This window comes from Pipra filicauda, unplaced genomic scaffold (assembly GCF_003945595.2).
Source record: "Pipra filicauda isolate LSUMZ 115617 unplaced genomic scaffold, ASM394559v2 scaffold854_size65383_pilon, whole genome shotgun sequence".
Lineage (NCBI taxonomy): Eukaryota > Metazoa > Chordata > Aves > Passeriformes > Pipridae > Pipra > Pipra filicauda.
In genome coordinates this window covers 45,657-60,992 of record NW_024105036.1, presented here as the reverse complement: position 1 = coordinate 60,992, position 15,336 = coordinate 45,657, and the positions used below count along the sequence as shown (strand labels likewise).

General features: G+C 59.7%; 1 protein-coding gene across 2 annotated transcripts in view; it reads left to right on the top strand.

The window, feature by feature from the left end:
* Nucleotides 1-2,708: 2,708 nt before the first annotated feature.
* The window catches only part of LOC113987475 (liprin-alpha-4), a 58,262-nt gene continuing 45,634 nt past the window's right edge, over nucleotides 2,709-15,336 (top strand). For both annotated transcript variants that reach the window (XM_039390656.1, XM_039390655.1), the window contains exon 1: nucleotides 2,709-2,747. The gene's annotated coding sequence lies outside the window, so the exon portion shown is untranslated. The remainder of the gene's footprint in view (nucleotides 2,748-15,336) is intronic.

The following is a 15,336-nucleotide window of genomic DNA, read 5'->3' as shown; positions in this document are numbered from 1 at the left end:
CAGTAACGAGGGTCCCTGAGGGAATCCCTCCCTCCCAGAACAGTCTTCCCCGTAACAGGGACCCCTGAGGGGATCCCCCCCAGTAAGGAGGAGCTGTGAAGTAACTGTACCCTCCCAGGACTGAAGATCCCTGAGGGGATCCCTCCCTCCCAGTCCTCCCAGTAAATAGGATCTGTGAAGTAACTGCCCCCTTCCCAGTAAGGGGGGCCCTGAGGCGATCCCATCTCCCAGTCCTCCCAGTACTGCAGGTCCCTGAGGGGATTCTCCCCTTCCCAGTAACAAGGGTGTATGAGGGGATTCTGCCCTCCAGTCCTCCCAGTAATGAGAATCTCTGAGGTACTCACACCACCCTCCCAGTCCTCCCAGTAAGAGGGGCTCTAAGGCAATTGCCCTTTCCAGTAACGACTCTCTTGCACCCACAGCCGCCCCTGAGGGCTGTGTGATCCCCCTCCCCAGCTCTGGCCATGCCCTCTGCCACCACCCTGGGTGCCCTGGCTCACCCACCCCCCCAGGAGGAGGATTTGGGTGCCCAACCTTCCCCAAAAGCCAGGGCCAAAATCCAGTGGCCAGGAGGGGACTGACCCCACGTCCTCCACATTGTCCTGCCTGTGCCCTGCTCATCCAGGGATCTGGGCACCACCCAGAGCAGGTTGGGAGTGCTGCCCAGTCCTGGGGGTGTCCAAACTGGGAGGGTGGTGGGGTCCTGATCTCTGCCTTTGGGATTTACACAAGGGCACAAGAGCACGGCCTTGTCCTGCTTGTCCCTGTGGGGACCAGGGACAGCACCCAGGGAATGGCTGGAGCTGTGTCAGGGCAGGCTCAGGTTGGATCTCAGGCAAAGGTTCTTCCCCCAGGGTCTGGTTGGGCACTGCCCAGGCTCCCCAGGGCAGTGGGCACAGCCCCAAGGCTGCCAGAGCTCCAGCAGGGTTTGGATGATCCTCTGGGGCACAGGTGGGACTTTGGGGCCGGGCCTGTGCAGGGCTGAGGGTTGGACTGGATGTCCTTGTGGGTCCCTTCCAGCTCTGCATATCCTGGGATTCTGTGAGTCTGGGATTCTGGGATTCTGTGGTTCCGTGAACACCCCACTGTGCTGTTTCCCACCTGTGCTCCTTCCCTACGAGACCTCAGGAGAGGATTTGGACCACAGGAGATGCTTTCAGGGCTGTGGCATCAGCTCTTGTGCCTCCCTGGAGCGAGGTAACACATGGAATATAGAGAAATCCACATTTCTTCCGCTTCCCAGGCACGGCCAGGAGCTGATGGTGTCTATAACCTCCCTTCCTGGCCACATTTCTTTCTCTCAGCATTTCTTAAATACACAAAGAGCATTTTATCAGTGAGGAACACATTTGATTGAGAAAACTTCTGATCATCCCAGGCAGGAAAGGCCATTCATTGGCAGAAATGCTGTTCCTAATCCATCTGTTCTTAAAGCTCTGGATAAAAATTAAGGGGAATGGCAGTGAATAAACCAGATCCTGGTGGTGGTGGCTGCACCCACCTCTTTGGTACCCAAAAACGTTCTCCTTGGACTATTGCTGCTCACCATCCTTATTTGAGAGCTGCATCACAGGATCAGTTTTAAAAAGTAAGGGTTCTCCTGGCTTGGAAAACTCTGTGGAAAACAGATGAAGTTTTTGGGGATGTGACAAGAGCAAGGTGAAGGCAGTTGTTCCTGAGTGTGGATGGATCCAGCGGGAGCCAAGGTTGGTGGTCCAGCCTCACACCCCCTGAACTCAGGAGGGGGACACATCCTGTCCCCCCACAGCTCACAGGGGGAGGAGGGGGCCGTGGCAGAGTTGGGGGCTTCACTGCCTGGCCCCATCCCTGCTCCCCACCTTCGGGGTCTCCACAGCTGAGGGGGAACGGGGCACCCAGGGCTGGGGACACCCCCCAGCCCAGGTCCTGCCTCCCTCCCCCTGGTGCTGGACAAGCCCCCTGGGGGAATCCCGTTCCCATGGGGGCTCCTAATCCCCAGGGAGGTTCCTGCCCCCAGGGGAGTTCTCTGCCCATCCCAGGGGGATTCCTGCCCTCTCCCCAAGGGGGGAACCTTCCCCCCGCCCCAAGAGTTTCCTGCTTCCACGGTGCAATTCCTGCACACCCCCCTCAGAGTGTTCTGTACCCTCAGCAGGATTCCTTCCCTACCCAGGGGGAAACTTGCCCCCCAGGGAAGTTCCCCCTGAGGGGATTCCTGCTCCTCTTTAGAGTTTTCTGTCCCCCCTCAGGGGGTTCCTTCCCTATCCAGGGTGTATCCTGCCTCCTCGGGAGGGTTCCTGCCCCCCAGGAAAGTTACCTCGGGGGGGATTCCTGCCCCCCCCGAGTTCTCTGTACCCCGAGCAGGATTCCTTCCCTTTCCACGGGGGATCCTGCCCTCAAAGGAGGTTCCTGCCCCCTAGGAAAGTTCCTCCTAGGGAGATTCCTGCCCACCCTTAGGCTTTTCTGCCCCCCCCGAGGGGATTCCCTCCCTTCCCAGGGTGTCTCCTGCCTCCCCAGGGGGGTTCCTTCCCCCCAAGGAGGTTCCTTCCCCAGGAGGGCCCCTGACCCCAAACCCTGCCCTGCCCCTCCCGCACCCCCAGCCCCCCGACCCCCCTCACCTGGGGGGGCGTGTCCAGGTGAAGGGGCGTGTCCCATGGGCGTGGCCACGGGAGGGCGTGTCCCGGTTGGGCGTGTCCGGTGACGCAGTGGGCGGGGCAGGGCGGGGCGGCGGCGGCGGCGGCGGCGGCGGCTTCCAGCGACTTCGGCGGGCGGTGAGTGCGGGCGGGGTCGGCCCTCGCTGCCCGCGGGGGATGCTCGGCCCCGTGCGGGGCCGCCTGGGGGTGCTGGGCCCCCCCCCCCTCCACGCTGGGGCCGAGCGGAGGATGCTCAGCCCCCCCGCTGGGGCCGGACCCGGAGGATTCGATCCTTTCCAGCCTCCTCCTGGGGATGCTCTGCCCCTCCCGAGGGGATGCTGAGCCCCCCCGGTGGGGCTGCAGTCGAGGGGTTTACCCTTATAGCCTCCCGCTGGGGATGCCGTGCTCCCCCCACCCCGAGAGGATGCTCTGCTCCCCGCCAAAGGGATGCTCTGCTTCCCGCGGTGGGGCTGGATTTAGGGGGCTTTACCTTTATTGCCTCCCCCTGGGGACGCTCTGCCCCTCCCGTGGGGATGCTCGGCCCCCGCAGTGGGACTGGAGCCGGGGGGCTTTATCCTTTATTGCCTCCCCCTGGGGATGCTCTGCTCCCCCCGCTGGTGCTGGACTGGGGGGTCTCTGCCCTTTGAGCCTCCCCCCGGGGATGCTCTGCTCCCCCCGCGGGGGTGTTGGACTCGGGCTCTCAACCCTTTTAGCGCCCCGGGGGGTGCTGTGCTCCCCCCCAGGAGCACCCGGTCCCCATTGACCCCCGGGTGGGGCCGGGCCGGGGGTGCTCAGCCCTGCCCTGGCCCCCCCGGGAGGGGCTGGATCCCTCCGAGGGGGCTTCGTGTCCCCCCCGGGGTGGCTGACTCGGGGTGTTCTGAGCTCCCCTGTTTCCCTCGGGTTGGATGTGAGCTGAGGATTGTCATTGGCCCCCTGAGCTGGGTTTGGGGGGACCTGCTCTGCCCTGGCATTACCCCCAGGCTGGGCACCAGAGCCGAGGGGACAGTGACCCCCCAGAGCCAGGCAGGGGGGGTGAAGAGTGGGCACATTCACCCCTCGAGGCTGCATGACTGGGGGGGGGGGCAGTGATTCCTGTAATGAGGAGGGGGCTCCTTGATTTAGAGCTGCTCTCTGCCCCTGGCAGACCCTGCCACACTCTCCCAAGCTGTCCCTTTGCACCCCCCCTCCTTCCCAGCTGCCACCTTACACTGAGGGGAGGGCAGGAATGGGGGTGGGCCTGCTCCTACCCTGGCCTTCTCCCGCTCCTCTGATTTATCCCAGTATCCCCCTCCCCTCAGTGCTGTTCCAGCCCTCCAGCTCCAGGCTGTGTCAGCCCACTGAGCATCTGCCTGGCACTGAGCTCTGGGCTGGGATGCTGCCACACAGATGCTCGTGGAGCTGGGCACCGGGTAAATGCTTGCCAGGCTGGTCTGGTGTGGACATTGGCCACTGAGCCCGGGGCTGGACCAGCTCGGGGAGCATCCAGCCAGCCCGGGCAGCTCCAGCTGTGCCCACATCCTCTGTCAGCTGGGGCCGGCTCATCACAGCCATGGCAAGCTGCCTCCAGACACCACGCTTTCCTCCTGAATAACCAGCCTTTAAGGGCTTGTTTATCCCCTAAATTGCATCATTATAACGGCAATTGGCTTAGGGAGCCGGGTTTTGTTAGAGCTGTGCAAACCCTTCTGGGGACACCCTGGTTTTGGCCGAGTCGGGGTTGGCAAAGTGTTCCTTTTAAGCTCATTTGCCACCATCTGCTGGATGCTGGGATGGGCTTCTCCTGGTGGGTTTGATACCACCAAGCCACTCTGTGAGTGGGAGCTGGTCCAGAGGCGAGGTGGGAGCTGGAGTTTGGGGCCTGGATGTGCCCGTGTGCTTTGGGAGTCTCTCGGTTGTGGTGCTGCCAGGGCTTCAGAGGAGGTGGAAAGTTGGTGTCTTTGTGTCTCTGATGGCCTGGGAGTCTCAGGTACCTGTGTTCTTAGGGACAGCACGAGGTGCTGCTCCCTGTGTGTGCTGCTGGAGAAGCAGGATTGATCCCTGGGGACTTCCCTGGAGGTTTGTCAGGGAGCCACCAGCACAGCTCCCTGCCGCCGTCTCCCTGGCACCCGGCACTGCTCAGGGGCCTTCCCAGCCTTGGTGCTTGTTCCTACTGCACCTCTTTTCCAGGAGACACCCCAGAGGTTGTGCAGGACCTGTGTCACCACTGGAGAGTGGGGGAGCCTCTGAAGTGGCAGGTTCTTGAGACACCAGTGCTGGGACTGACGGCCAGGTCCGGCTTTCTGGAGTGGCCAGAATCAGCTCAGCTGTGGGATCAAACATTTCATCCCTCTCCAGGAAGCTTTGTGGCTTCGTGGGTCTTGCTCTGCACCAAGGGCTCTGCCCAGCCGTGCCTTGGTGCTCCCCAGCAGCTGAGGTGTGGGTGCTGAGGGATTGAACCTGCTGCAGATTTGGGTTCCTGCCTGTCTCACTTGTCTCAGGGGGGTAAAACCCACCCTGAAACCTCCTTCATTTGTGTCTTTTGAGGGGCCTTTGTGCAAGCCTTGTCCTGTCAGGCAGCTCCCCCCGGGGTGCAGGGGGTGAGGCCGGGGGTGAGGGTGGTGGGGTGAGGAGGAGGAGGCTCAGGGTGAGTTGGTGGGGTCGTGGTGGCCGTGAGTCAGTGCTGGGGAAGAGCCTGGCCCCGTGTTGGGGGTGGGAGTTCACTGGAGCTGGGGGAGGCAGCCCTGGAGCCTCAGAGGGGGCTGAACCCAAACACCCCAACTGACCAGAATTCCCTGGTCATCCTGGTGCCACTTTTCTGCAATTTTTTTTTGCATTTTGAAATCACTGAACTTGGTGACATTGTATGAGAACAAAGCTATAGTAGAAAGGAACAGGACGTGGTCTATGGGACAGACTTCATGGTACCTGTGTGCTGTGGGTTATATTTGCTGCTTGTAAGGGGGGAAAATAGCCCTGAGTTAATAACTTGGAGGGCCCCTCTGGGGACAGGGAGTGACTGGCAGTGCCATTTCAGGTTTTCCAGCCAAGCAGAAAGATACTGGATTCTTTATCTAACCTTGAAACCTTAATTTACTATTAATTTCCTCCTAAAGAATGCTTTGGTGAGCCAGAGGTTTCCCAGATGGCTTCCAAAAGTGAGCTGGGAGGTCTCTGGAATATTAACTGGTGGAGGAGGATGTTGGGTCCATTGCCAAGCTTTCCTCCCAGAGGGACAACCCTGCAGTCTGCAGATGGTTTCTGTGGAAAGCCAAGCACTGGGTGTGGGGTGAGGGACTGACTGAGGCTGAGGGCTCTGGCCTGGGCTCTGTGGATGGGCCCAAGCCCTGGCCAGGCTCCCGAGGGACCTGGGGTGAGTTTTTGGTGCTAAAGGCCTCCTCTGTGAGCAGGAGATGCCGAGAGGCTGGAGGTGGGTGCCTGTGTGGGTGTGTTCACATGGGTTGGCATTTGGGAGGGAGGGAGGGAGGGAAAATATCACATGAAACAACTGCAGTGTTGGGGGACAGGTCTGTGCTTGGGCCCATCTGGAGCAGAAGTCGTGGGAAATGATTGAAAGGCTCTTTGCTAAAGAAAGTGGTGCTGATATAATTGGATTTTGCTGCTGTTTGTGCCGTGGTCGAGCAGGTTAAAACCCTTGGGCACACGGGGAAACCCTCTGGCTCATTGGCAGGGTGAGGATGTCCTGAGGAATCTGAGGCTGAGAAAGCTGGGGTAGTTCAGCCTGGGGAAGAGAAGGTGGTGTGGAGACCTCACAGCCCCTTCCAGGGTCTGAAGGGGCCTCCAGGGAAGCTGGGGAGGGGGTCTTCCTCAGGAACTGGAGTGACAGGACAAGGGGGAATGTGTTCACACTGAAAGGGAAGAGATTTAGGTTAGATGTTAGAAAGAAATTGTTTTCTCAGAGGGTGGGGAGGCCCTGGCACAGGGTGCTCAGAGGAGCTGTGGCTGCCCCTGGATCCCTGGAAGTGTCCAAGGCCAGGTTGGACGGGGCTTGGAGCAACCTGGGCTGGTGGGAGGTGTCCCTGCCCATGGCAGGGGGTGGCACTGGATGAGTTTTAAGGTCCCTTTCAACCCAAACCAGTCTGATTCTGTGATTCTGTGCGTGAAGCAGGTGCTCATCTCTCTCATTTCAGTGCAAAGCCCAGCCTGGGGCAGCCCTGCTGCCTCTCAGCCCCCGTGCAGCAATTCCCATCCCACGGGAGGATTTGGGTGCCAAACCTTCCCCAAAATCCAGTGGCCAGGAGGGGACTGACCCCGTGTCCTCTCCTCCTTCCCTGCCTCCTCACCCCGGTGTTTCAGAGCAGCTCGTGGCTGCCTCCAGCTCTGGAACCCTGCAGGACTGACGAGGCTGGAATGGATCTGAAATGCAGATTATTCTTTTTCCCAGCTCGAAGGAGGTGCCGGCTGGGTGGCTGCCTTTAATTGCATCCCCCCCCCCGCCAAAAAAAAAAAAGAAAGAGGAAAACAAGTGGCGGCTGAGAGCTCATCCCCCCTTCCCATCCTCCCATCCGTGCCCGGCGCCTTCCAGGAGAGGGCAGTTCCCGGGGATTTTTGCTGCATGGAGCCGCTCTCCCCCGCAGCCTCCAGCCGTGCCCAGCCCCTCGGGGGTCCCGGAGGCAGAGCCGTGCCAGGGAATGCCAGGGAATGCCAGGGAATGCCAGGGAATGCCAGGGAATGCCAGGGCGCGGGCACAGCTCCTCGGGGGGAGGTGAGATGCTGCCAGGGGGGGCCGAGCGCTTTAAATAGCGAGCCGGGATGTGCGGCAGGGAGGGAGGCTCTGCCTGCCTGGACTCTCCTTCCAGCCTTCCCGAGGGCACAGCATCCCTGGCCAGGGCAGGAGGGCACAGCAGGGCGAGGGACCCCCTCCTGTACCGCTGCCCGGCCACCAGCTGCGTGGGTTTAAAGCTCGTTGCCACCCCTTCCTGGCTGAAATGAATTTTCCCTGTAATTCCGGGTGGGATTCCATCCCTGGCTGGCATCGCTCCCGGGGTGGGTGATGTGCTGCAGCCCTGGCGTGCCCGGGGGATCCAGAGCCCAGAGGTAGGAGCTGGGCTGTGCATGGGATGGCTGGAGTGCAGGGAAAAGGGATGTTCAGCCCCACTGCCAGCCCAGCTCTCACCTTTCCAGCATCTCATTAGTGCAGTGAGTCCTCAAATGGATCCTCTCCTGCCAAAACCTGACTTTCCTGGCTTCCAGAATTGGGAAGGTGTTTATAGCCTTGCTGTGGCATTAACACAGGTGTCATAAACCTGATCTCAGCCTTGGTGGTGCTGCCTGTGCCTGTTCCCCTTGCAGACAGTCCCAGTGCCAGGGGCTGCAGGCAGGGAGGGAAAAGATGGGCTTCTACAAAGTCCATAATCCAGTTAATCTGCCCTGTAATTCAGTGTCTGGCAGCTGCACTGACTCGATCTCAGCTTCTTTCAAGCACCCCCTCCACAAACTGTGTAGCAGGAAGGAGTCAAAAAATGTCCAGAGGTTATTTTTGGCCGTGTGTGATTTATTCACACGCCGATCAGCCAGGAGAGGAAGTTATTCTGGTCCCACAGTGTCCCACATAACACACAAGTACCTTGTGTGAGTGTGATTTCTCTGGGTGAGGCTGCAGGATGCCACTCTCCTCTGGGGGATGGAGCTCTCAGGAAGCACCTCGGTGGCCCCATGTCCTGTGAGCCCTCTTGGGGACCTCAGATGGGGCCAGAGCCAGGGGACATGGGCTCTGTGCCCCTCCTTGGGGGGACAGAGCTGAGCCTTGGGTCCCTGAGGTGGTGGGAATTGCTGTGCCTCGGAATTCCTGCTCATCCCAAGCTGGATTGTGGCCTCCCTGGGTGACACCTGGATTTGGGGAGTGTGGGGAGATGTTTCCAGGCTCCTTTCAAGGTGCCTGGGGTGGTTTCCCTGCAGGATGGGGTGGCTGTGGTGCTGCTGGCTGTCTCCTCTCTGGGATTGCTTTCCCCTGGAGAAGGGGTGGTGGGAATGGAGTGTGAGGGTGGCACAGCCAGATCCTGCTTTTCTCCTGTGTCTGCACAGGAGGTTGTTTCCACGGAGCATCCCAGTGTTGCCACAGCTGGTTTCTGGTCGTGGACAGTGGGCTCTGCCATCACTGGCACGTGGTGCTGCCACTGCCTGTGCCATCCCACCGTGCTGGTGACAGTGTTTCCCACCCTGGCTGAGGATGGGATCACTGTTGGCCCCATGCAGAGGTGCCAGTTCCAGCAGAGCCCCTGTCCCTGTGGCACTGGGAGCACCAGCAGTGGCAACGTCTGACCATGGATGCACTGCTGGGGGGGCCCGATCCCCACAGCTCCTGCAGCCAGGAGGCAGGAATTTGGGGCTAGGCAGGATGGGGAAGGGTTGCAGGAGGCCCTGTGAGGGCAGAGGAGGAACCCAAGTCCCTGAAGGATCCGGGGAAGTGTTGGTCAAACCAGATTTCCCAACTCTGATTGGAAAGCCTGGCTGTGCTCGGGAGTGAATGGATGGAAGTCCTGGACGTTCCCATCCAGCTGCAACGATGCTCCTCTCCAGCACCACAGCACCTGCAGGAGGTGGGAATTGGGATGTGTTGGGGCCTCTGAGGTCCCTGCCAGCATCCCTGAGAGATCCTCCTCCTCCCTGAACCCTGCCAGGGCTTGGGCTCTCCACTCAAAATAACGTGGCTTAACTCATTTTAACCCCTCAGTGTTTAATTAGGGCCAGAAGGCTCCTCTCTCCTGCCCTGAGCTGCCTCTCCTCCCACCCCACACCCAGACAGGGTTTGCTTTGCTGCTGTCCCCTGAGTGCCACCCAGAGAGCAGTGTCTGATGGAGGGAGAGGCTTCTCCTTCCTTCTCCCCAGCACCAGAACCTGGATGATAATAATGTTGCTGCCAACACGTTGGGGCTGCCATATTAAAAAAAAAAAAGAGCATTTTTTCCTCACTTTGATCATCTGCTTCTAGTTAGTTTGGTTACCAGACTTCTCACAGTGGCCATTTTTGGAGTTGGCAGCCAGAGCACATCCCTGCAAGCGAGAAATGGCTTTTCATTCTGCTTGTCCTTCGTGTTTACACCTATACAGGGGAAATTTTGTCTCTCCAAGTGGAGCTGCCACGAGCCCCAGTGCTGCTGGTGCCCTGCCTGGCACCGGTGTGGTTTCAAATCACACCTCAGCCATAAATCTCCCTGGGACTGCCCTGCAGCAAATGGCATCAGCACTTGGAGATCTCTCCCACACGTCCTCCTGCTGCCTAAAAATACCAGAGCTTTAATTCTCGAATGACTTGGCTATTGCACAGCCACCATTTCTTATTGGAGTGGTGCTGCACGGCTGGGGGAGTGACCAAAATCACCCCAAAAACAACCCTGGCACCCCCAAATTCCTCTGGACCAACCCTAAATCACCCCAAAGCATCCCAAACCCCCTCAAATCCCCCCAGATCTGTGTGCTGGGCATGGATGACCCCCATTCCCAGGGATCCTGCCTCGTTCCCAGGGACCCCTGGTCCCATTTTTCCCATTTTCCCCTGTTTTCCCCCCAGAATCAGACTGTGATTCTGAAGCAGCACATCCACATCCCTATTTCCCTGTAACTATTTTTAGGGGTCAGGGTGGGTTTTATCCCCAATTTTGCCTTTCTTTTTCCCATTTATCCAGGGTGTTGCCCTGGGACCCCTCCTCTTCCCTGCTGCCATTCCCCATCCCATTCCCACATTCACATTTTTCCCTGTTTTTCCCCCAGAAGCAGGACTGGATTGCATCCCTGAGGCAGCACTTGGGGAACACCCATGTCTCTCCCTATTATCCGTGTTTTGGGATCAGGGTGGATCCCCTGTTCCTGACCTTTTCCCTGACCCCATTCCCATGGACTTTCCCATTTTTCCTGTGTTTTCCCCCCAGAATCAGGTTGGGATCGAGGCCCTGGAGTGGCACTGGTGTCACATCCACGTGCTGGGGGTGAATCCTGGAGGAGGTTCCCAGTTTCCCAGTTTGGTCTGTTGTGCTCCAAGGGGGGGAATTCTGCCCTCGGGGTTTGGTCTTTGGGTAGCTCAGCAGCCGGGTTGATTTTGGGGGTAAATGGGCATTTATAACTTTCACACCCAGTGCTGGGAGGTGTGTCAATAACCAGGGCTGCAGGAGGGGAAGCTCATCAAGCAAAAAAAAACCCCAAAATTAATTTCTTCACCAAAAAGTTGGCCCCTCAGTGGCCACCAAAGGAAGGGGTGCCCTCGCTGCTGCTGGTGACCTTCCTGGGGAAGGGTAGGCTGGCAGTGCCCAGCGAGGGCAGTTCCACCTCAGAGCATGGCAAAGGCTCTTCCAAAATCCCTCCCAGCCCATTCCTGGAGCCTCCCAGGCTGTCCCTGTGGTGGGGAGAGCAGAGGGAGCAGCAGCATCACCCACAGGGAAGCTCCTGTGCCCGAGTCCCTGCGTGGTTTGGGAGCTGTGGGACCATCCCTGTCACCCCTGGGTGTGGGTGTGTGTCCTGGGGGTCTGTCCCATCCTCCTCGTGGAGATCACTGACACTTGCACGCCTGACTGTGAGCTGTGGGTGCAGGGAAGGGCCCTGACTTTGGTTTGAACAGACAAGTCTCCCTTCAGTGGATGGTCCCAGTTCCCACGGGGCACTGGGCACACTGGGGTGCAGCTCAGCACCATGCAGCTTCTTTTCCCCAGTGGATTTTGGGCCTCTTCCCCTTTCTGGCTCGTGCAGAGCAGGGAGAGCTCATTGCTTGGACTGTGAATGAAGCCAAGAGTGTTGTCACGTGCTGTGACCTTGGGGTGAAGTGACAAACTGGCCCTGTGGCACTGATGGGGGGTTTGGGAGCAGAGCTGGGGCTGTGGGTGAGCAAACTGGAGTTCAGCCCAGCTGGGAGGTGCTGAGCTGGGAAACACGATGTGTTCCTTTAGGAGACTTTGGATGGAGGGTGTTTGGACTTTCCTCTCTTCATGTGATTAACCCGTTTATTGCTGGGGAAGTTCATTTTGGGGCTGTGGATGCAGCAGGGGGTGCAGGGCACACCTGGGAACAGGGACACACAGGAACAGGGCACAGCCAGGAACAGGGCACACCTGGGAACAGGGACACACAGGAACAGGGCACACCTGGGAACAGGGACACACAGGAACAGGGCACACACGGGAACAGGGCACAGCCAGGAACAGGGCACAGCCAGGAACAGGGACACACGGGAACAGGGACACACGGGAACAGGGCACAGCCAGGAACAGGGACACACGGGAACAGGGCACACACAGGAACAGGGCACAACAGGCACAGGGCACACACAGGCACAGGGCACAGCCAGGAACAGGGCACACACGGGAACAGGGCACACACGGGAACAGGGCACACACAGGCACAGGGCACAGCCAGGAACAGGGCACACACGGGAACAGGGCACACACAGGAACAGGGCACAGCCAGGAACAGGGCACACACGGGAACAGGGACACATGGGAACAGGGCACACACAGGAACAGGGCACAACAGGCACAGGGCACACACGGGAACAGGGCACACACAGGAACAGGGCACGCACAGGAACAGGGACACATGGGAACAGGGACACACGGGAACAGGGCACACACAGGAACAGGGCACACACAGGAACAGGGCACAGCCAGGAACAGGGACACACAGGAACAGGGCACACACAGGAACAGGGCACAGCCAGGAACAGGGCACACACAGGAACAGGGACACACGGGAACAGGGACACATGGGAACAGGGACACACAGGAACAGGGCACACCTGGGAGCAGGGCACACCCAGGAACTGGGCTGGCTGGTGTCTGGGAGTCCCACACCCTGCTGGGGGTCAGGCCGTGGGCACAAGGGCTGATAAATGCCCCTGTCTTGCAAAGCAAATAATGTCCATTTTGGAGGCTGGAAAGGTGAGGGAACCGGTCAGCAGCCCCACGTCGGTGGCAGACACTGCTCTGGTTTCCTCCTCTCTCCACTGCAGCTCCCAGGAAATCCCATCCCGGGAGGTGCCAGGGAGGGGCTGCCACTGCCCTGGGGTGGGACAAGTGTGGTGACCCACCAGGAAGAGCCACCCTGCTCTGTCAGACCGAGATGTGGCAGGTCCTCCATCACTCAGTGCCTGGACTTTCTCCTTCCGAGGGCTCTTGGCTCCCCGTGGGCTGCCCTGCTGTGCCTCAAACTGCCAAAAACCTGCTGTGGGGAGGGGAGCAGAGGGATCTTCCCCTGCTGCTGCCTCCACCCTCGGCTTTTCTCCCCCTTTTCCATCACTGCAGGTGTGGACACCAGGAGGGTGACCATGGGTCAGCTCCTGTGCAGTCACTCGTGAGCTGGATGTTTGCTTAAGCCTGTTCTCCCAAAAGCATGAGAATTTGCAGGATTTATCCCCAAATCACAGAATCATTAAGGTTAGAAAAGACCTTTAAAATCACCAAGTCCAACTTCAACCTAAAGCCCACTAAACCATGGTGGGGAGCTGCTTGTGAGCACCCAGTTTAACCAGTCTCTGGGGCAGCTGGGACCTCCATGGTCCCCTTTTTGCCCCTGCCCATTCCCATGGCTTGGATTGAGGCTGATCCACTCTGAGGCAGCTGCTGAGTGCACTTGTGATACCAAAACTTCTGTAAATCTGGGAGGACTCACAGGGCCAGGACAGGCTGGTGATCCCAGTAAGCAGAGCAGGCTGGCAGGGGAGAACTGGTGCACAGTGGTGGGAGGAGGATGCTGGAGGTGGTGGTGGGCCCCATGACAGCTTTATTGCCTCCGTGTCTCCCTCTGGAGATGATAGTCTGGGTTTGAAAGTGCCCAACCCCTGTGCAGCCCCAGCTCCCAACTCCACACCACCCTCAGCCTTGTTCTGGTAGGAGACGTGTGAGATTTGGCTCCTGATTCTCCCCATTTCCCAAAAAAGTGACTGTTGTGAGGTCCAGAGTGACTCTGGTACAGTGCATGTCCGTGTGGGGGGCTCGGGCGTGTCTGTGGGGGGGGCTCAGCACACGCGTGTCCTCATCCCTGGAGGGCTCAGCACACGTGTGCCCACGTCCCTGGAGGGCTCAGCACACGCGTGTCCTCATCCCTGGAGGGCTCAGCACACACGTGTCCTCATCCCTGGAGGGCTCAGCACACACGTGTCCTCATCCCTGGAGGGCTCAGCACACGCGTGTCCTCATCCCTGGAGGGCTCAGCACACGCGTGTCCTCATCCCTGGAGGGCTCAGCACACGCGTGTCCTCATCCCTGGAGGGCTCAGCACACGTGTGCCCACGTCCCTGGAGGGCTGGGGAGAGCAGGGGGGGTGCAGGGTGGCTCTACCAGGGGGTTTGAGGGGTTTTGTCTGCAAACCCAGCGCGGGGGTGGCAGCGAGGCGGTGGAGGGGTGCCGGGAGGGGAGGCTGTGCGGGGACTCGGGAGATGCCGGAGAGAGGGATGGCTGGGGAGGGCAGGGAGCGCCGGGAGCAGGATCAGGGGGCTGTGTCAGCGGCAGGGGAACGAGAGCAGCGGGACTTCAGCCCGGCCCCGGCGGGGATGGAGCTGCCTCCGCTCGGCGGTCCCGCAATGCTGCGTGACTGCCACAGCCCCGCACTCCTCCCCCGCGGGCTGGGGATGCTCCGGCTCCGCTCCTCCGCGGGTGGGGGGGTCCCTGGGGGGCTCGGGGCTGTGGGTGTCCCCTCGCACTGCTCAGGTTGCTTTTCCACTCGGGATTCTGCCTGCTGGATTCCCGGCTGTGCTGCCGGCGCTGCCGGCGCCCCGAGGAAGCGAAGGTGGCATTCCCGCATTCCTGTCGTCGGGCGGGCAGGGCAGGGACCCCGCGGCGCTGGAACAGCGCCAGGGCGGCCCAGGGGGCGGCAGGAGAGCGGGATGAGGCCTCTGGAAGGATGGTTCCAAAGTATGGAGGGATTTGGGGACTCGCTGGTCCAGGGTGGGGGAGGTTGTCCTGGGGCTGCTGTCACCTGCAGTGCTGTCACCTCCCTGCCAGCACGGCCTCTCAGCACCCCAAATTCCCCACGGGCACACCTCCAGAAGTCAACCCATCCCTGTAGTCACCAGGGTGGCTTTCAGAGCCGTTCCCAGGTGCCTGCTCCCCCCATCCCTCTTGTTCCCCATCTGTTCAGCTTCCCCCGTCATCTCCCTCTTCTCATCGGTCATTATTTCTCTCCAGGTGAAGGCTTTTTAATAACATCTGACATTTCAGCCATTTTCGAGTCATTTCCTTTCTTCTACTCCAATTTTCTTGCTCTTCTTCATAACTAGGAAGCCTCTCTTTGTCCTTGGCCAGAGGGGAGGTGTCTGTTATTGCCTCTTATCACATTCCAGGAGGTTTGATCGGGTTAATGAAAATCCTTCTGCCTTTCTCTCGTGTGTCACTTCCACTCCCATCTCCTTTAGCCTGGTTTCTTAAGGAAATTAAACCAAAGGGTTGGTTTCATCACGGCCTTTCTCTCCCCCAGCTTGCTCTCGAACATGTTGGTCTTTTTGCAGGTCTGACGGGGTTGAAATACTTTTGGAGTGCTGGGGGGCTCGTGGGGGCTGTGGAGGGGACAGAGCCGGGCAGTGCCCGCAGGGGACACAGTGCAGGGGTCGGTGGTGCAGCGGGCTGGGGCTCATCCCCCAGAGAACAGGGCTGTGGATCCCCCCGGGAACAGGGGGGCAGCAGGGCTGCACCCCCAGCCCAGTGAGCTGGGATAGCAGGCCACAGCACCAGGCTGTTTGTGCTGCCTGCCTGATTTTCTCGAGCTCGGGAGGGGATCCAGAGGAGGGGAGTCTCTCCAGCCTCACCAGCGT